The 21,087-nt window shown below is 47.4% G+C and overlaps 1 long non-coding RNA gene across 1 annotated transcript in view; it reads right to left on the bottom strand.

The window, feature by feature from the left end:
- Positions 1-695: 695 nt before the first annotated feature.
- LOC118892792 overlaps positions 696-21,087 on the bottom strand; it is a 29,996-nt gene continuing 9,604 nt past the window's right edge. Inside the window, exon 2 of the long non-coding RNA XR_005019347.1 lies at positions 696-1,018. This is a non-coding gene — a long non-coding RNA (uncharacterized LOC118892792). The remainder of the gene's footprint in view (positions 1,019-21,087) is intronic.

Here is a 21,087-nt window from a genome sequence, read left to right as displayed (position 1 = left end):
CCCACACAGATGTCAGTGGAGGAACTGGGTCCAGTGGCCACAGGGCCACTCCTGGAAAAGGGAGGTCGGCAGAAGCAGTGGACACCACAGCCATCAGGAACACACACCTGCAGAGTGTCGGAATTACCCACTGGGGTGTTGCTTTGTGTTTTGTGCTCTCATACTCACTCCTCCTTTCTCCAGCGCCAACAGGTAGCCCCGCGCTATAAATAGAAGATGCTCAATGACAGTCTGCCTCGTTGGCTTCTGTATTTCAAAAGCCTGAACTTGAGGTTATTATCCTGCAGGGAAGAGAGAGCCAAGGGCCTTTGAGTGCAATGAGACAGGGGAGATTCTCCAAGACAGGGAAGGGAGCGGACATCAGCAGTGTCAGCGGAGGTCGCTGGGGAGGGGGGACATTTAACTTATGGAGGCCAGACCCTGGTATAGCAGTAGCAGGGATGCCTTCCAAAAGGGGAACACACAGGAAGGGCAGCGAGGAGCTCGACAGCAGCCGCGGCTGGAAAGATGCCCCGAAGACCCATCTGAGATGGGAGTCTACCATATTGTGGGCTGCCCTGAAGAAGAGGGTTCCCCTCACCTCAGTAACAACTGAGACCAAATTTCCAGTCACCTTGGCAAGAATGTGGACTCAGGGTCAGTTTTAACTGGATTTCAAGGAAATATAATAATGCAACATTTCTTGCACAGTCAAGTTTATGGATTCATACCCTGTAACATTTATTAACAGGACATAATCATAACACTGAGGTTTTCATCAGGAATTGTCTGGTTGCTAGGAACAGACTTTTACTTGGAAAAGGGAGCCAATCATCAAGATATAAAGCAGCCTGACAGACTTGGGCTGTAGGAAATGCGCTCGGCTTCAGGGGAGCCAGAGCCTTCTTTCCACGTGTTTCTGCGGCTCCATGCTTGGGGCGGCTTCTCTGATCACGTGATCCACCCTCTCTGGCAGAGCCATATTGTCTGCAGGTTTTCTCTTCCTGCTTCAAGCTCTGGTCCAGCTCTCCATCGTGCCCTGGGGAGACAGGAGCATGAAATGATAAAGACCCAGGTCACATCCTATCTATGGAATTTTGTTGCTGCCTCTGCCAATGGAGTAACATTATAGACAAATGGCAGCAATGTAGACAAATTCTACATCCACATACCTCCTTCTCCCCTCCCCACTAAATATAGCCAATGTGTCTATATTATTAATAAAGGCCCATAATGAAGACTTAGAATGACAGATAGACCTAATGGCATATGATCACATGATCTTGGTGGAAGTCCTCCCCAGTAATACAAAGCCCATGTTAGATTCATTTCTTACATACTTTATCCTTTGTGCCAGTTCCAAGAAATGCTTTATTTCAGAATAAATAGAACTTATTTGGAATTTTTTACTGGAATTTCAGTATACAATATATTGTATTTACATGAACAAAATGAAATGGTTTCTTCTACAAATACCTTACAATTATTTTCAGTATATGTATGAGGAAAAATATATTGAAATTTTTTTTCCTGGAAAATTGGAATGTATCTTAACCAGCTGCATGCCATAACATGACAAGTATGGTACTTCACTGGAACTCAGTTTCTCCATCTGTAAAATGGGGATACTAACACAGCCTACTTTGCAGGGTGATGTGAGAATGAAATAAAGAGCACAGGGGAGCAAGTGTGCAACAAATATTAGTTATTTTTCTTCAGAATATTGGAGGTATAGACTAACCCTATCTAATTGATCCAGGACCTGGGTATCTTGGTTTAAATTCTCCAAAGGATCAGTCTGATTGCTATGGAGTATGGATGGAGTATGTCTCTTTAGGGTCAGGAATCTTTTAGAATCCGCTCCAATTAGCTTGGCCAGTGGGGAGAGGTCACGTGGCACAAACATGGCAGCCTAGGCCGACCATGTGGCTGGCTGGTGGGGAGGGTGATTGCCAAGAAACTGGACGGGTAGCTTTGCAGTGACACGTGTGTCTGGAATCAACAGTCAGAGGATTTAGAGTCCCAGAGCTGGAAAGGCAATTGAGATCATCTGGCCTAGTTGTTCCAATTTTATACGTTTATAAACCGAGGTTCTAAGAAACACGGTGAGCTCCTTGAGGTCACACATGAATTGGAAGCAGAGGCTAATCCAAAAATACCGTTTTCTTCCTACCAATCCCTAACCAGTAGGCAGGAGCCCTAAAGGGCATGGAGGGGAGCCATAGCTGACCCGGCCACCAAACCACCTTCCAGGAGCCTGTGAGTTTGATGGCATCACATTGTCATACTGTCAACAGTCTGGACTCCCAGACTCCAGGAAGTATTCAGCCTCCTGGCCCTTTGTGGCCTAACCCTGGCCACCTGTCTAACCAGATTCCACCCGTTCCATCCAGCCAAGCAGGTGTTCCTTCCTCTGTACCTTTGCTCAGTGAGCAGTTCCCTTTATCTGGAATGCCCCCTTCTCCCCACCCATGTGAGTTCCACAGACCCGGCCGCAGGCCACCGCCTCTGGGAGGTCTTCCCTAAGGCGTGCCCCTGTCACACCCCCAACTCCCAGTTTCTGTGTCTTTTCCTGTCTCTCAACTCAAAAGACCACTGCCTGCTCCATCCAGGGGGGGACACATAGTTATCAACTGCTGGCTAGTTTCAATTCTCTTATATGTTCTCTCTTGAGCTTAGAAAGCTTGGCTCACACATTTTGCATCAACAAAGCACCCAGTGCTGTGCTGGGTGTTTTGAAGGTGCTCAGTAAACATCTGTGGAAGGGAATGAGTGAGTGAGTGACTCAGTAAACGACCAAGAGGATGACTGGAGTGACCGTCAGGTGGGCTCCCCTCCTGCCCTCGCAGTCCTGTGAGTTGGACCAGCAAAGCCTTCTTGGCCCCTGGATTTCCTGGGAAAGGTGGTGAGGGCCCTGGTGTACACCAGTGACCGCAGCTCGTCATGGAGGACTCACTGGGATGGGTCAGCCAGGAAGCCTCGCCAGCCACTGCCCATTAAGTCTCACCCTGTTATCACACCCATTTCACCAATGAGGAAACTGAGGCTCAGAGATGGAAGTGACTCCCTGGGAGTCACACAGGCAATCTGACTGGGGACTGACTGGGGACTCAGACTGGGGTGAGGCTGACCCCACAGCTCTGACCACCTCCTCATGCACAGGCCATGTGTGGGCCCCAGGGATGCAAATGGGCAGGACACACCCCTGACCTCCAGGAGCTCCTCGGGGGCCTGGTGAGCTATGGCTGGAGACCAGCCCTGAGGACACTATTGAGGTCCCACGTGCCCAACGGGACAGAGGTTAAACAGGGGGTGTGGGAACTTAAAGGAAAGCCAAAAGAAAGCCAAAGAAAGCAAGTGACCCCTTTCTCTGCATAGCAAAATCTATAAGGTCCCCTAGACCTTCAAAACTTCCCTGTAAGACAGGTGGGATGAGGATAATGAAGCTTGATTTACAGGACAGCAAACAGTCAGAGAGGTAAGTGACTGACCCAAGGGCACGCGGAGACCAGTGGGGGACCCTTCTTTCCCAGCCTCCTCTCCGACTGACCACTTCTCTTTCCACTGTCCTGCAGGGAAATCCCATTCCAGAGGGTCAGCTCTTGGTTTTCAAACTCACCCTTCTTTATTTGGCTGCCCAGCCTTTGCTTGGGCCATTCCTCCTGCCTGAATGCTCTTCTCCACCTAAACTTTCCAAGACCCCGGCTTTGCAGGATCCAGCCCAGATCTCACTTCCTCTCAAAACCTCTCCAGGTCTCCTCCAATCTGAATAAACCCCTCCATCCACCCCAAAGAATCTCTCCTTATATCATGCTCTAATTTAATACTTCATTATTTTTTTAAATTATTTTTTAATTGAAGTACAGTTGATTTACAATGTTGTGCTAATTACTGCTGTACAGCAAAGTGATTCAATTATACATATATATATTCTTTTTTTAATATTCTTTTCCATTATGGTTTATCATAGGATACTGAATATAGTTCTCTGTGCTATACAGTAGGACCTTGTGGTTTATCCATTCTATATATGAAAGGTTAACATCTGCTAACCCCAAGCTCCCACTCCATCCCTCCCCCAAACCCCTCCCTTGGCAACAAGCAGTTTGTTCTCTATGTCTCTATGTTTCTGGTTTCATAGATAGGTTAATTAATACTTCTTTAAATAAGAATACAAGTGCAGGGCACAATATCTGGCACATCTTTGAGGCTCAGACAGCGCTCTCTGGAGTGAAACGGCATTCTGTAAACTCTGGTGGAATGAAGGTCTGAATGACTGAATGAACCTTTCACTGCTGTGGAGAGGATTCATTTCAGTGAGATGGCCTACAAAATTCCCAGCATAGGGACTTCCCTGGTGGCGCAGCTGTTAAGAATCCGCCTGCCAAAGCAGGGGACACGGGTTCGAGCCCTGGTCCGGGAAGATCCCACATGCCGCGGAGCAACTAAGCCCATGTGCCACAACTACTGAGCCTGTGCTCTAGAGCCCGCAAGCCACAACTGTGAGCCCGCACACCACAACTACCGAAGCTCACGTGCCTAGAGCCCGCGCACCACAATGAAGAGTAGCCCCAGCTCGCTGCAACTAGAGAAAACCCACATGCGGCAATGAAGACCCAACGCAGCCAAAAAATAAATTAAAAAAAAAAAAAGTTCCCAACATGGAGTGGGGCCCTGAGCAGATGCCTGTAACATGCTCACTGGCATGAATTGGTTTGAAGCAATGCTGTCTCCTAGGCCACACCCGGCCAGCATAACTAGACTTCCTGATCGGGGCAGATGCCAACACAAAGGCCCCAGCAGGCCCAGTGCCAGGGAGCTGCCCACTGATCTCGAGAAAGGAGCAAAGTTTGCAGCCCTACCCATCAACCCTCCGCCCTGCCAGCTCAGTGGCTGTCCATACCTCCCCAACTTCCTGGGCCCACAGTTTGGGGAAGAAAAGGAACAAAAATCAGGTTCAACCAGATGGCCAAGCTGTTCTTTTAATCAGCACTTGTGGAGGCCTGGGGCTGGGGTCAGGAGGTATGGCAGCAAAGCAGGCCAGCATGGCTCATGGTTAAGAGCACAGGCCCTGGGTCTAGGTAAAATACTGACCTTGTGGGTACCAGCTGCTATGACCCTGGGCAAGCCCATCTCCCTCTCTGAGGCTCAGATTCCTCACTTAAAAAATGCAAACAATACATTGCCATATGTTCATCTGCAGACAAATACTGACTTGGGACAAGTTTTTTACTCTTGCACGACATAACGAGAAAAATAATGATGATGAATATACACATATGTATCCATATCTATACATCTCTCTCTATATTATGTAGATAGATACATAGACATAGATAGTGATGTGGTGATATTTATCACCATAATAGGTTTCCAATTGCCCTCCCTTAAGAAGGATTGGCCTTTCTTCTGAGATTATATCTTTCCTCTATTTTTATTATTTTGTGGTTGAAAGGGCTGAGGGCCTTTGTTCTTCATCCGCTCTGCCTGGAACCCTTAATCCACTCACCTGTCCACCCACAAGACTCACTCCCTCACCAGCTTCAGAACTTTATTCAAATGTCTCCTTCTCAAGGACACCTTCCCTGACCCCTGTTCAAAAGTACAGCCCATCGTGGTGTGCCCTATCCACTTCCTTGCCTTGTTTTTCCTCCATGTGGTACTTAACACCATCGGGCCTATTATTTATTTCCTGTTTTGGTCCATTGTCTGACTTTCCCCACGAGGACAGGGATTTTTGTCTATTTCATTCACAGCTATATCACACTAACCCTGAAATAGTGCCTGACACATAGTCGACCCTCAATAAGTATTTCTCAGATGAATAAACAATTGAATGGATATTTGTTTTTTTAATGTGTTTCCTTGGCAAAATTAAAAATGAGCAACTCACTCATTTTTCAGCTCCCAAAATCAGGCATTGGAAAGGAGAGAATTCTACTGCTCCGTGAAATCCTTAAATCACTGAGCAAATCTATATAAAAGTTGGTAAAACTCACTAAATGGTAATAATGATTCTGCTCTTCCTCCTGTGCCCCTCCCCCCATCTCCTCCCCTCCCTTCGTCCTCCATCCTTATCTGTCCTCACCAGGACTGTCCCCAGCCCTGCAGAACTCACAGGAACCCTCTGGCCTCTCCATTTGCCTAATTCACTTATTTTCTTTAAAAATCCTGATTACAGGCCTGGCTTGGGAGAACCAACCAGGCTGTAAACAGGCATGTAATGAAGCCTGGCCCACCTGGGAGACCTGGGCACCTGTATTGGCAAGACTGTGTTTATGATCCCAGGTCACAGATGAAATAAATGGAAGCTTTTGTTAGTTTGCTTGCTTCTCGACTCTGCGCCTGCTGTGTAGGGAGCCCAGGTGCTCAATCCTGAGGATAACGGTGCCCTCGGAGGTGCCAGCCCCAGGCAGGAAGGTCTAGGGAAGCTGCTGAATGATACCCGCTGGCCCGAGGAAGGGCAGGGTCAGCGTTAGGACCCTGGGCCAGAGCCAGAAGGAAGCTCAGAGACTAGATAGATTGACTCTGTCATTGCGCAGCTGGGGACACTGAGGTCCAGCGCGTTACGGGACTGACTCAAGACCTCACTTGGAAATAAGAAAACCAAGAACCTGATGTTTTCTTCCTGACTCCTTGTCCAGCACCCTCTGACCAGGACAAGAGGGACTTCAGCCCTGGGGCCCTGCAGTCCAGAGGACCCCACTCGGGCCCTCTTCCTTCCCCACAAGTGAGGAGTCTTGGGGAACGAGGGGCTGTGCCCAGCTGGAGGCCATGCATCTCCCCTCCAAGTGGGACTCTGGGTTCCCAGGACTCTGTGATTCCTGGTTAAATGTCCCAGCCCACTTCCCAGGTCTCTGCAGGCCTCTCCCCCATTCCATCTTCTCTTGGGTGGCCAGTGGGTGCTGCTTGCTGGGCGGGCATTGGGGGCAATGTGTGGGCTACTTGCCCCCTTACGGCGCAAGAAAACACGGAGGATGGGAAGGCAGCTGCCATGTTCTGCTGTAAAACTGCAGAGTTAGGCCTAATTCCAGGTCATTAGGAAGCCCCGTCACATTAGGCGGTAAAGCATATTTTAGTTGTTCATTAACTTGGTGTATGACTTTTGAAATATGTAGACTATGGTTTGTGACCTGATCTAGGGTGAATCTCTGACTGGGGTGTATGCTGCTACCCGGTGCCCCCAGCATGGTCTGGTGGGGGAAAGGAGAGGAAAACAACATCAGGTTCTTGGTTTTCTTATTTCCAAGTGAGATCTTGAGTCAGTCCCAGAACTCTCTGGACCTCAGTCTCCCCAGCTGCACAGTGACAGAGTCAATGGTCTGGTGGGGGAGAGGAGACCCCCAGGCTTCTCGAAGGAGGGAGTTGGGAGAAGGGAGTGAGCGTGGCACCCTCCCCCTCACACAGGCGCTTTGAATCTAGGGCCCCTTCGCATCACCTTTTCAGCTGAGGAAGCTCAGGTTCACAGGCTTTGGCCAAGGTCACACAGCCAGGAACAGATGGCCAAGGGTCTTTCGCCTTTTCCAAACAAACAGCAATTTGACTTTGAAATGGCAAAACAAGGGGACAGAAAGAGAAGGCCCTCCTGTAAGGCCCCTTCAGCACATGCAGGCTTTGCTGGCTGGGCATCTGCCTGGCTGCTTGACCTGGCCAGCTGGGGCGGGCAGGAGCCATGTGCCTTCTCCGTCTGACTACTGCTACAGTCCAATCATCCTGTGACTTCTCAGGAAGGAGACTGATTTATGGGGGTGACAATGTAGGAAATAAAAACTGGCACCAGATGTGCCAATGGATATACGAGGCTGGGATGGGGTTTCTCGGGAAGTCAGGCTTCCCTGTGTGTTTCCCCGGGAGCCCCAAATCTTCGCTAAGTCAATTTCCTAAGGAAGGGAGACCTTTACTCTGCCAGAGCTTCTGTTTAATTGTTTCTGATGAAAAGACCTGAACCAGAGGTCTCTATCAGACCTGACCTCTCCCCCATTTAGAACTTCTAAACACTGGTCCCATCTGCTGCTCCAATTTTCTCTCTTCGCATCTCCCCTCCCTGCGCCCTGGGCTCCACTAACAGCCTCCTAAGCAACTTTTGCTTTTGCACATGCTTCTTGCCCCAGGATGCCCTTTCCCTCCTTTCTCCAACCAGCCGGCAAGTTCTCCTTTGGAAGTCAGCTCAGTCCCTGTCCCCCTGGCCTGGCCCCTCCCAGTTGCCCCCAGGCTGTCTCCTCTATGCCTCCTGTGTATTGCCCAAGCCCCTGCTGCTTCCTTCTATAAAAGAACTCTGTACTGTGGGCTGATTGCTACCTGTCTCCTAGAGTAACTAACTCCTGAGCAACTTGGGGGCAGGGACTGGATTTAATTCTCCTCTCTGTCCTACTAAACAACTCAAGCCTGGAATGCTGGAGGTGCTCAGGAAAGGTCAACTGAGGGCAGGAGCCCCCGCTCTCAAAGGGTGTGCTCTCAGCGTGACCTTATCTGCTATTTACTGACCGAGGACTGATTGGGACAGTTATTATTATCCCTATTTTATCACTCTGGAGGCTGAGAAGCCCTTGACCATGCTTGTCTCTGGGCACTGGGGCATCTGCAAAGCAGTCCTGGTCTCTCCCCTGCTTGGCTGGGGGCGGGGGAGCCACACAGCACTGGCCACGTGCTGCGCAACCAAAGTGCAAGGTGGCGGTTGAACGTTTTCTCAACAATCCCCAGACTTTGCCCCAGGGCAAGGAGGAAGAGTGAAATGGGAGAGCTGGGGTGAGGAGGCCAGAGACCCTCCCTGTCCCAGGAACTGGCAGAGGCCCAGGCAGGGGGCATTTCCAGGCAGAAGGCATTTCCAGGCAGGGGCTGGGTCCAGCTGGGACACACCGACTCAGGGCTGGGGAGGAGGGGAAAGGTCAGTTGCAAAACCCCATGTGTGGCGGCCTCGCTGCTGAGTCATGTTCCTGATGCCAGTGGGGGACCAAAGTCGGGGGCCGCAGGCTCAAAACCGCCCGGTTAGCATTGAGCTTGTTGATTCTCTGGCCTTCCACGTCTAATCCTTGCTGGGGCCCTACTAATCTCCTTCTGTAGGGCACAGCTCTTGTTCTGGGTTTTTTTCCCAGCATATCCCCCTTTCTTGGGTGACAACACCCCAGTGTTCCGTGGAGACCCGCTTCCCCCTCAGCCTGGGTGAAGTTAGATTCTCTCCTCCTCCCAAACACTAAATCTGGTCACATGGCCCGGGCGTAGCCAATCAGAGCATTCTCTCTTGCCCTTGATTGGCTCTAGGATGGGAACATGGTGGACCCATAACCAGTGAGACTCAGTTCCAAGATATTCACCAGAAATGCTGGGAAAGAGACGTTCTTTTTTGTCTACAGGGATTGCTAGATGCTTGTAGCAACTAGAGCCTCTGCACGCATGGTGGTCGCCTGAGAATGAGGTCACCCCAGAGACAAGCGTGCAAGCAGGACACCCAGCCTTGCAGCCATTTGTGAAACTCAAAATGTACCTCTCGCTTTTCAGCTACGTGAACTAATACGTTCCCCTTTGCTTATGCATGTTTTAAAGTTGGGTTTTTGTCATTTGCTAACAAAAGATTTCTAACACCACCTGGATAATATTTATTCTCTCTTCTCTCTGTTTTTACTCTCTGCGTCCCAGCTTAAGCCTCGTCGTTGGCCTTGGCATTCCTACCCTGGATTATTGTACCAGACCACCAACTAATAATGACAATAGGATAACAGGAGTAGTTGAATAACTGCTACTTACATGCACTTCCTACTTATTACAGTGACCCTGCCAATTGATATTCCCCTCTTTCTCCTCTTCTTGATGAAGAGACCGAGGGTCAGAGAGATAAAGGACAGTTAGCAAACAGCAGGGCTAAGATTCAGACTCAGATGGTCTGACTCCAAAGTGCATGCTCTTTGACCACAGCCTCATCCTGCTTCGTTTAACTCTAGATGGACCTTGTTTCTCCCACACAGATTTTTAGGGTAGGAACACTTTGGTCCTTTGGAAGCACAGAGCCATGAGTAGCCAGACCGTCAAATATCCTGGACTTCATGGACACTTTCTAGGGACACTGACTCTACTTTCGGTGTATCATTTTTCTTCTGCCTTCATTTTCCTTTCCCACAATTTCCATACTTATCTTTAATTTTGCTGCCATGCTCTGATTGGCCAGGCTTGGATGGCCTAACCAGCACTGGGCAAGCACTGAGGTCACTTGTGCTATCTGATTGGGTTACCTTGGATCATATGCTCTGCCCTGAGACTTGATCAGTACCACCCAAACCAGATGGGTGGAAAGGGGAGAGATGATTCCTCAGGGACCAATCCAGGTGCTATTACCAGAAGGGGTAGCCGCTCCTTCTCACCCCCTGTCCAAGACCTCAGCCACCCACAGCAACAATCATTTATTTGGTTTTGAGGCTGCCAAGCCCTAGACTGAACACTTGCAGGACAAAGAGGGGTTGGGCGCAGACTTGTCGCTGATCCAGATGGTGAGAAGTTCGCTGTCTGAGAGTAAGTGTACTATGGACGAACCTCCAAGATGTCCTGGGATGAGGTCATAGTCAAGAAAGCATAGAGCACCATGGGAACAATTCATTTTGCTTGGGGAGGGGAGAGGGGGCATCGGAGAAACCATATTGAGGAGCTAACACATGAGCTGGGCCTCAAAGCGTGTGGTTGCTTTCATTAAGAAGGAGGGGTAGGGGAACAGCATTTCTGGCTGAGGGAACAGCATGTGCAGCAGTGCAGAGGCATGAGAAGTCTGGTGTATTCTGGGAAGAGAGTATAGTTGGGTGACAACGCAAGACAAGGAAGGGGAGGAGGGCAAGTGGGGCTTAGCCTGAGGAATAAAGGGAAACAAAAGCATAAAATCAATCACTATTAGATAGGGTGATCTTTCTTGGCCTTTTACGTAAGCTTTGCTTAGACAGCCCAAGAGGAAGTTGGTACTTCCCCAATCTACAGTTTCCCTCAGGAGAGGAAGGGTTAATTCAGAACAAGATGAAGAAATGCCTGGGGAGCTGAGTGTGGAAGGGAGAGACCAAGGCAGACTGAAACTTGAGCAAGGGAAAGGGGGCTGGGGTGGATGGGGGCAGGCCAAGGAAGGGACAGGTCAGTTGCTGAACTCATAAAAATGTCCATGACGAGCCCTGCACTGGACCTTGGGGATACAGAGAGCAGTAAGACAGGGCTCATAGGCTGGCTGGAGAGACACACAAGGAGGTGGAAAAGATAATAAAGTGGGCTGAGTTCTGTGGCTTGGGCTGTGTAGCAAGTGTCTATGGGGAACACCTACCTCAGGCCAGAGACATGGAAAAGGCCTCCTAGAGGAGGTAACATTGGAACTGGGCTTTAAAGGATGAATAGGAGTTTGCTGCATAGAGACTGAGGAGCTCTCATAATTCCCTTATCCCCCCTTTTATTAAGACTGAACACACTGTAGCTACTTGGCCAACATCCGTCCTTTCTGCTGGACTCCTCAGGGACGGAAACTCATTTGTCTGGTTCACTGAGTTCTCGCCTAGACCTAAAAGAGTGCCTGGCATAGAGTAGGTGCTCAATAATGTGTGTGTGCAGCCTGGGCAAAGGCTCAGCAGGCAGTGCAGACATAAGCAACAGCAAAAAGTGTGGTTTGGGACAGGGCAGGTAGGACAGGCAGAGTCCAGGGCAGAAATGGACTTGATTGCCCATCTGAGCAGTTTGGATTTTATCCTCTAAACAGGGAGGGACATGATCAAATTTGTATTCACCCATTTATTTGACAAAGACGTATGGAGCACCTATTATATGTCAAGTATTGTGTTAGGCCCTAGGGATATCATGGGAGCAAGACCAGCTCCTTCCTCACGGGAGCCAACGTTCTTATGGGAAAACAGCAACCTTGTAAACCATTAAGAAATAGTGTATCTTCAGCTAGTGATGAAATGCTAGGTAGAAAAACAAATATGGGTAAGAGGCTAGAAATTGATGAGAAGCGGCAGGTTCAGTGCTGGATGAGGAATGTGTCAGATACGATTGTGTTCACTGCAAAGAGCAAAAAACCTGGCTCACAGTAGCCTAGCGTGTAGCAGTTTATTTGTATCTCGCAACAGGAAGTCCAAGAGGTAAGCAGCCCAGGGCTGGATGGGGACTCAGTGGTGATGTCGAGAAATCATGTTCCTCCATCTTTCCGTTCCATCTAATTAGTTTTATCTCTGATGCTTTAACTTTTTTTTTTAAATGAAGAGAATGAATTCATGCATTTCATATTTATTTCAAAGTACATAATTAAAAACACTTAAGGGCTTCCCTGGTGGCGCAGTGGTTGAGAGTCTGCCTGCCAATGCAGGGGACATGGGTTCGAGCCCTGGTCTGGGAAGAGCCCACGTGCCGCGGAGCAACTGGGCCCGTGAGCCACCCCTACTGAGCCTGCGCGTCTGTAGCCTGTGCTCCGCAACGAGAGAGGCCGCGACAGTGAGAGCCCCGCGCACCGCGATGAAGAGTGGCCCCCGCTTGCCGCAACTAGAGAAAGCCCTTGCACAGAAGCAAAGACCCAACACAGATAAAAAAATAAATAAATTTAAAAAAAAAACAAACACTTAAGTTGATGCTTTGCTGACATATAAATTTCTCCATCCAGAAAAATTCGGAAAAGTATAATGCTCACAAAAATGACTGGTATGAGTTTTGGGCGTTGGGAGATAGGGAAAAGGGCCAAAGCCACAGCTGGGTTGATGTGATCTATGATTGGATGGCACCCATGTGTGTGCAAGGTATTCAATTCCTATCCTGGGCGAATTCGGTGGAAGCAGGTATTCAAAGCCAGAAATGGCCATGAGAGTATAACCCCAGTGTCCCCCTATCTCCTACAAAGAAACATTTTAGGGAGAGCTTCCTAAATTTTATAGAATGGGAGATAAGGGACAAGCTGACCGCAGCTGACACTTGGTTTACTAAAGGATCATTCTGGGGCGGTGGGGAAGATGGATTTGAGGAGGAAAGTCTGCAAGTCCTGGGACAGATGGGGAAGCCTGGATTAGGGCAGGTGACAGGAATGGAGATGGGGGAGCAGCTTTGAGAACTAAGGGGGAGAATGCTGACATAGTGACAGTTCATGTAGAGCTGATTGAAGGACCACACCGAGGTGAGTGGACCTAAATGCAGCTGCAAGAATCGGTGAGCCACTCCCATGTCCCCAACAATATCAGGCCCCCCTTTGGAGAGTTGCTTGTAAGAAGCAAATTCCAAGATGACTTTCTGAATGCTAAGAAATTCCTGAGGTCAGCCTACCCTTCCTTTATTGGTGGAGCCAGCCAGCCATGGAATCCAAATACTCACTGGGTACTGGGCATTCATTAGTGTCTTGGTAGCCAATGACAAATCTCTTTTAAAACAAACAAACAAACATGGCGGCAGATCTTTGAGGCGTTTGGGGGAATGCAGACCAGGCAACCCAGCCCTTGGGCCCTAGTCCTTGGACACTTGAGTTGGTCACTGATTAGGGGAGATTTTGTTGACAGGTGGTAAAAATTGCTCTAAAAACTTGGGGCCTGGAACCTCCCTGGTGGCACAGTGGTTAAGAATCCGCCTGCCAAGGCAGGGGACACGAGTTCGAGCCCTGGTCCGGGAAGATCCCACATGCCGCAGAGCAACTAAGCCTGTGCACCAAGACTACTGAGCCTGTGCTCTAGAGCCCGCCAGGCACAACTACTGAGCCCACGTGCTGCAACTACTGAAGCCCACATGCTTAGAACCCGTGCTCCGCAACAAAAGGAGCCACCGCAATGAGAAGCCCGCGCACCGCAACGAAGAGTAGCCCCCGCTTGCTGCAACTAGAGAAAGCCCGCGCAAAACAACAACGAAGACTCAAGGCAGCCAAAAACAAATAAATATATATTTTTTAAAAAATTAGTTCCTTAAAAGACAAAAACAAAAAGGAACTTGGGGCCAGGAATTTCCTGGTGGTCCAGTTGTTAGGGCTCTGCGCGCTCACTGCCGAGGGCCCAGGTTTGATTCCTGGTCAGGGAACTAAGATCCCACAAGCTGCGTGGTGCAGCCAAAAAATAAAAACAAAACAAAACAAAAAACCAACAAACAAAAATAAACTTGGGGCCATGTGGCGCCATGAATATCATCTCCTGAGCAAGGAAGGGAGGACGACTGGTCTCAGAAAAGTTCCTTCCCCAAAGATTATGACGCTTATTTGTCTTTAATGTAGCTAGCTGAACTGGTTTCAGGTAGTCAAATAGTCCACACTGCCTGGGCCTGGCACTCTTCTAAGTATTGGGGAACAAAACAGAAAAAATCCCTCCCCTCAGCATTCTGGTAGGAGGAGACACCCAAAGCCCTAAATAAACAAGTAGTCTCTATATGGTATACTAGTTGTTTCTTTTTGTTCTTCTATGTTAAGCAGTGCTCTTGGAGCTAAATCCATCCTTCACTGCATAATTCACTTGTAAGTCATGCTGTTTTTTTCTTCTTCAACCCTATAGTCAAAAGGAGATTTGGACCAGACATGTGCCAGTCAATCAGCCATAGGGAAAGTTCTGGGTACCTAGTTTCCCGAAGTTTCTCATTCCAGTATTTGGGAGAATTAAAGATGGAAGCATTGAAGCCCCAGAGGTGAACTGTCCAAAGATCAGTCGATTGACAAACAAGACCCAGGTTTCCCAATTCACAGGCTGAGGTGGTACAGATTCTCCATTACCTGATGGTAAGACTATTTGTTCTATTCTCCAGACCAGGCTGGTGGCCCAGGGGTTGATATGCACATGTCTCATGGTTAAGACATTATTAAGCTCTTGACAGGTGACAAAGAACTTTCACATTTGTCACCTCACTCCATACGCCACATAGACTTGCTAAATTTAGCTAATGAAGTTACAGGACACCTTAGTTAAATCTGAACACAATATTTGAAACACACTCACACTAAAAAAAAAAACTTTGTCTATTTGAAATGCAGATTTAACTGGGTGTCTTAGTGCATTAGGGCTGCTATAACAAAATACCAATAGACTAGGTGGCTTAAAAACAAACATTTATTTCTCATAGTTCTGGAGGCTGAGAAGTCCAAGATCAAGACACTGGCAGATTTGGTGTCTGGTTAGGACCCTTTTCCTGGTTCACAGATGGCCGTCTTCTCCTGTGTCCTCACGTAGTGGAAAGAACAAGGGAGCTCCCTGGGGTCACTTTTATCAGGACTCATCGCATTCAGGAAGCCTCTGACCTCATGACCTCCCAAAGGCCCCACCTCTTAATACCATGACATCGGGCATTAGGATTTAGGACATGAATTTTGATGAGACACAAGGATTCAGTTTACAGCACTGGACATTCTGTATTTTTTCTGGCAACCCTAACCCTACACTCCTCAGAGGCAGGCAATATCAGTGTCCCCATCTGATCATTGAGGCTCAGAAAGAAAATTTTCTAAGGTCAATCAACCAAAGCGGTGGCAGAACCTGGCCCCCAGGTTGGCCCCTGGGTGCCATCTTCAAGGCATCAAGGATGCCCTGGGATGGAGTGTGGTGGTCTCGGGGCTAGAAGGGATGAACGGTGTCAGGGAAGGCCTTAGAGGGACCAACCAGCATGAGTCGTGGACCCCACGGTCTTCATATTAAAGGGCAGAGAAGAGAGGGTTTCCATTCTTAGTTGTAACATGTTTTCGGTTTTAGTTTACTGCACCAGGGCCTCGGCAACCCAGCCAACAAGGCTGGCAATGCAGGAAGCCATCTGGAGCTGAGTGCTGAGTCATAGGGCCTGGAGAAAAACAAGAACATAGGCAGAGGAGGGGGCGGGGAGCAACCTCCCTGGAGATCGTGGTGGGCACCGGAAATAGAAACTGCTCTCTTTGAAGCATCTGTTAGAAGGTCCAAGATCACCACGTGACTGCAACCCCCTTCCCATTAAGCGCCAACTGAATGCAGAGCTCTGTTCTGTGAGAATGTCAATAAGTCAGGTGGTGTAGCAGAAGTTTCTAGTTTTTTTGGGGGGGAGGGTGGTAATGGGTTTTTGTTTCTGTTTTTGTTTTGTTTTTCAAATCCTGGCTCATCCTCTTCTCTTAATACCCGTCAGCCCTTGGATGGTTTTCTTAAACTTTCTGACCCTGTTTCATCTTCAGGAATAATAATCCTCATCTCATAAGGATAGTGTGAGGGTTTCAATGAAATAACATTTTTTAAAAGTGTCTTGCCTAGGTTTAGCACACAGTAGATGGTCCGAAAAGGGTAGGTTTTGTTATCAGAGAGACCTAAAAATATCTTCCTGTCAGGTTGGTGTGGGGATTAAATCAGATAACGTATCTTCACTCTCAAGAGAGCACTGGACCCAGGTCTTAGCAAGAAGTCAGCTAATGACAGAGATTCCTTTCTCCTGGTTTTGCCCCTAGATCCTGAGATGGCTGGTTCTGGTCCCCCTGGGTGCTATTTAGTAAGGTAAATACACACACAGTGAATTCTTATATATGTTCATTCCATCCACAAATGTTTCCTTTAACATTGTTCATGTCACTGGTTCAGCCTCTGTGGAGGTAGAGACAAACGAAATGAAGATAAACATTCTTATTTTTCCATTGTTTTTAGCAACTGTTCCGTGTCAAGCACTTTGCGAAGCACTTAGTATCGGATTCTCAGAGCAACTCTTTCAGGTCAGTACTATTATAATGCCATTTTATAGACGGGAAAACTGAGGCTCAGAAGGATTCAATACGTCATCCAAAGGCACAGAGCTAGTAGGTAGCAGAGCCGAGGCTCAATCCCAGGCCTGACTCTTCCAAAGGTCCTGACTATTCTACAATGGACCAGATCCCAGAGGGAGAAAAACCCTCAGTTGGAGATTTCAACTTATTCAGGCACAAGGGTAACTAGACAGCACAGGGCAGTGAGATGATGAAATGCCAGAGGAGAGACTGGTCATCAGAGTAATAACAGTTCTGGGCTGGAAGGGGCTCCCTGAGGGACTTCATAGAAGTTGGGGGCGGGGAGTAGCACTAGACCTTGAGAAAGGAGATGGAGGAGGGTATAGAGAAAGCAGGTGAGCACAAGCACACAGGACTTGGCCAGGTATGGGCAGGGTTCAGCGAGAGGCCAGCTGGCCGAGCCCAAGGCGTGTTTTGGAAGCAAAAGGAGGAATATCCAGTTGGGACAGAATCTGGTTGGGGCAGGCTATCATCAGTTTCCAGAATGATAAACTCCTCAAGCCCAGCTGAAGTGATTTCTAGCCTTAGAGCATCACTGCTTAGAGGATGCCTACAAATCACGTGCTGGGCCTAGTCAGCAGTGCTCGAAGGTGTACCTGTTGCTGGAAAGGAAGGAGGTTTCTGCAGTCAGTAGACATCACCTGTCTTGCCCAGTGGCCTCAACCTTAGGTAAGGAGATAATGACATTCCCTTTGCCTTCAGAGGATTCCACTAAGAAGAACAAATGCTAAGGGTCATCAAAGCAAACTCAGAGATGGTACAACTTTTCTTCAAGCCAGTCTGGCAACATATATCAAGAGGATGAATGCAAGCCCCCTTTGATCCCATGATTTTACTGCTAGGAATTAATCCTAGGGAAATGGTCATAGAGGTGTGCAAAACAGTGTGTGTACAAGGATAGTTGCAATAGTATCACTTGCAAACACAAGAATCAGAAATGTACCCCCCCACACAAAAAAAAATAGAGAACAGATTTGTGGTTGCCAGGGGGAAGGGGGAGTGGGGGAGGGATGGATTGGGAGTTTGGGGTTAACAGATGCAAACTATTACATATAGAATGGATAAACAGCAAGGTCCTACTGTATAGCACAGGGAACTAAATTCAATGTCCTGTGATAAACCATGATGGAAAAGAATATGAAAAAGAATATAATACAGAATATGTATTATAACTGAATCACTTTGCTGTACAGCAAAAATTAACACAGCCTTGTAAATCAACTATACTTCAACAAAATAAAGTAAAAAAAAAAAAATGTCCCAACTAGTCAATAACACGGACTTGGTTAAAAACGATGATATATCCCTTCAATGGAATACTACACTGCCATTAAAAGTCATTGTGGTCACACCATATTAAGTGAAAATATCAAGTCGCAAAACATTAATATAATATTATCCCAGCTTGAAAGTACATTAATCTAATTCATTCACTTATTAAGTAGTTAATGCGCTGTGTCCCAGGCAATATTCTGGGCACTGTGGGTATGGAGGGGAGCAAGTTTAGTGTATTATTGGGGGGAAGTCAGACAACGAGCATATAGACTGTTCAGGAATAAACAAGGTAATTCCTGAGAGTAGTACAATGCCATGAAGAAGATATAAGATGGGCTAGTTTAGAGTGAGTAACAAGGGAGGGATTATCTGAGGAGCTGACATTTTGATTGCCACCTGCATATTAAAAACATCTAGTCATGAGGATCTGGGGAAGAGCCTTTCAGGCAGAGCGACAAAGGCCTTGAGGGACAATGCAGTTGGAGTCCTAGAAAAAAAATAATAAAGGAAGAGAAATAGTGTGTGAGTAGGGAGAGAAGAGGTAGGGGAGAGGCAGGCAGAGGCAAGATAAAGTAGAGTCTGAAAACCAAAGTGAGGTGTTTACAAGGGGTTTGGATTTTATTCTAACTGCAGTGGGATGCTACTGGATTTTAAGTCAGGCAATGATTATATTTACACTTATATTTATGGAACCAGAAGGAAATACATCAACAGGTTAATAGAGATCATCAAGGGATAGTGGAGTAATGAACAATTTTTTATCTGTTTCTGTGTGTTTTTCTGTAACTCCCAAACTTTGGCAGTTAGAAGCAAACAATAATTTCTCTTAAAAAAGAAAAAAATTCACCAGTGTGAGCTAATGGCTGCCAATTATGTGGAGCTGCAGTAAGAAAAGACTTTTGCCCACGCTGTCTCATTGGATTTTCGCAATGACCCCGTGAGTTAAGTCAGACCATTTTAATGAGCTCCATTTTACAGGTGAGAAAATTGAGGTTGGAAGGTGCAGAGACTCTGGCAGAAAATGTTAGAACTGGGACCAGAATCAAGTTTCTACAGCCTTTGCCCAGGTTGGCTGATTTTGCCACATAGCCGAGCCTCTGGGCGGGTCTGCCTTAGATGCAACCAGCTACCCAGAGGCCCCAGGAAGAAGTCACCGAATTACTCCTCCCTGCTTGGGGGAGAGCGGGAGGGACCTACTGCCCCCAACTGCAAATGACTAGTGCAAGAGCACGTGTGTGCAAGAAGAGGGGTCTTGCCCACATGGTAGATGCTCAATAAACATTTGTTAATTAATGAAATAACTTGCTTTCAGGAAAATGCTGCTTACCCTCGGGAAGCGGTTTAGCTGACTTCACAGTTCAGTAGCTGCATGATCTTAGGTTAATTTTTCTACCTTCCAAGCCCTGAGTCCTCCTCTGTAAAATGGAGATAAAGTCTGTACTCGTTCACCTCTGTGAAGTGTGATAGTTGGGGGCAGGCTCTGGAGCCCAGCTGCCTGGGCTTGAATTTACTTCTACCCTGTTCTCGCTATGCCCTTGTGGAGCTGCTTAGCCTCTTAACACCTCAGTTTTCTCATCTGTAAAGTGGGAGTAATAATACTTGTCTCATGTATACAGTGATGTGTATAAAATTAATGACTGATTAAAAATAATAATAATAAAATAATACTTGTCTCCTAGTGTTGGTGTTAGGACTAAATGAATGGATAGAGAACTTTGAAGAGGTCTCAGCACATAGTATTTGCTCGTTAAATGTCAGATAATGTTAGCATTAGCATTATAAGGAGCTTGCATTAAGGGAGAAGCTTTCAGAAGCACAGAAGAACTTAGCACAGGGTGCCAAGCAGTAGAAGCTGCTGCTACTGCCTTTCTACCACCATGCCTGCCATTATTACTGCTTCAGTGGTTTTTCATAGGAAACATATAAATTCACTGTCCATCTTTTTGTTTAGAAAGGAGACCCCTTACCCACCAGGAGGGTCCTTTGCCAGGTTAAACAAATAGATCTACTCTCTCCCATCTCAGGAGGTTTCTGTCTGTTCAAGGTCATGGGAAGAATTCCCTGGCATTTTCCAGTGTCTGTCTCTAATTCATTTAAGGAGCCACTTTTTACATTTCAGGCTTGACATTTGCTTAATGACAGGAATGGAGCCTCCTCCGGTGAGTGGCCTGGGGTCATGGGACCTCTGACCTCCACCCCTGTTTTCAAGCTTCAATTGTTTGAGGACCACCAATAATTGTGCAACAGCTGTATACCACTGGGTCTAGTCTTTCCCTCATTATTTTTCTTGAACTTGTCTCACATTTAAAACTCAAAATACATTTATTCAAAAGGGAGATGTACTCATTACCATAAATGGAAAGCCACAAATAGAAGCTACTCATAAAAAGAAATATCATGAAAATAAAGCAGTATTATTGAATTCTAGAGGAATAGGGTTGCCCATTGAAGACTCTGGGCTCTTGAAGCCTGTTTGATTTCCATTTAAAAGAGAGATCTGGAGAGGTGTGACAGACCTATTAGTACCACAGTAAGATTGTCTTCTTGGTGTAAGAAGAAGGATTGAAAACAATTTAAAGAGGAAAAAGTCCCTAATCACATGATTCAGTGTTTTTATTTCTCTGTCTCTTCACCTTCTAGAACTTTCTCCTGTCTGCCAGGGGCTCCCTTCTATGCGATTCAGTTCTTTTTTTTTTTTTTTTTCCAATTTATTTATTTATTTTTGGCTGCGTTGGGTCTTTGTTGCTGCACGCGGGCTTTCTCTAGTTGTGGCGAGCAGGGACTACTCTTCATTGCAGTGCGCGGGTTTCTCATTGCGGTGGCTTCTCCTTGCGGAGCACAGGCTCTAGGTGCGTGGGCTTCAGTAGTTGTGGCTCGCGGGCTCTAGAGTGCAGGCTCAGTAGTTGTGGTGCTCGGGTTTAGTTGCTCCGTGGCATGTGGGATCTTCCCAGACCAGGGTTCGTACCTGTGTCCCCTGCCTTGGCAGGCGGATTCTTAACCACTACACCACCAGGGAAGCCCTGATTCAGTTCTTTATTGAGAAAAGCTAAGGAGAGACCAGCCCATCCTCTGCTTCTTACTTGTTAGGTCATTTTAGGAAGATTCTTAGCCCTCTCTGAAGGCTAGGGGACTGAATTAGAAAACTGTTCTTCTCTGATGATTTCCAG

The sequence above is a fragment of the Balaenoptera musculus genome, chromosome 3, assembly GCF_009873245.2.
Source record: "Balaenoptera musculus isolate JJ_BM4_2016_0621 chromosome 3, mBalMus1.pri.v3, whole genome shotgun sequence".
In the NCBI taxonomy this organism is placed as follows: domain Eukaryota; kingdom Metazoa; phylum Chordata; class Mammalia; order Artiodactyla; family Balaenopteridae; genus Balaenoptera; species Balaenoptera musculus.
Note: the sequence above shows the minus strand (reverse complement) of the source record. Positions and strands in the feature narration are given on the sequence as shown.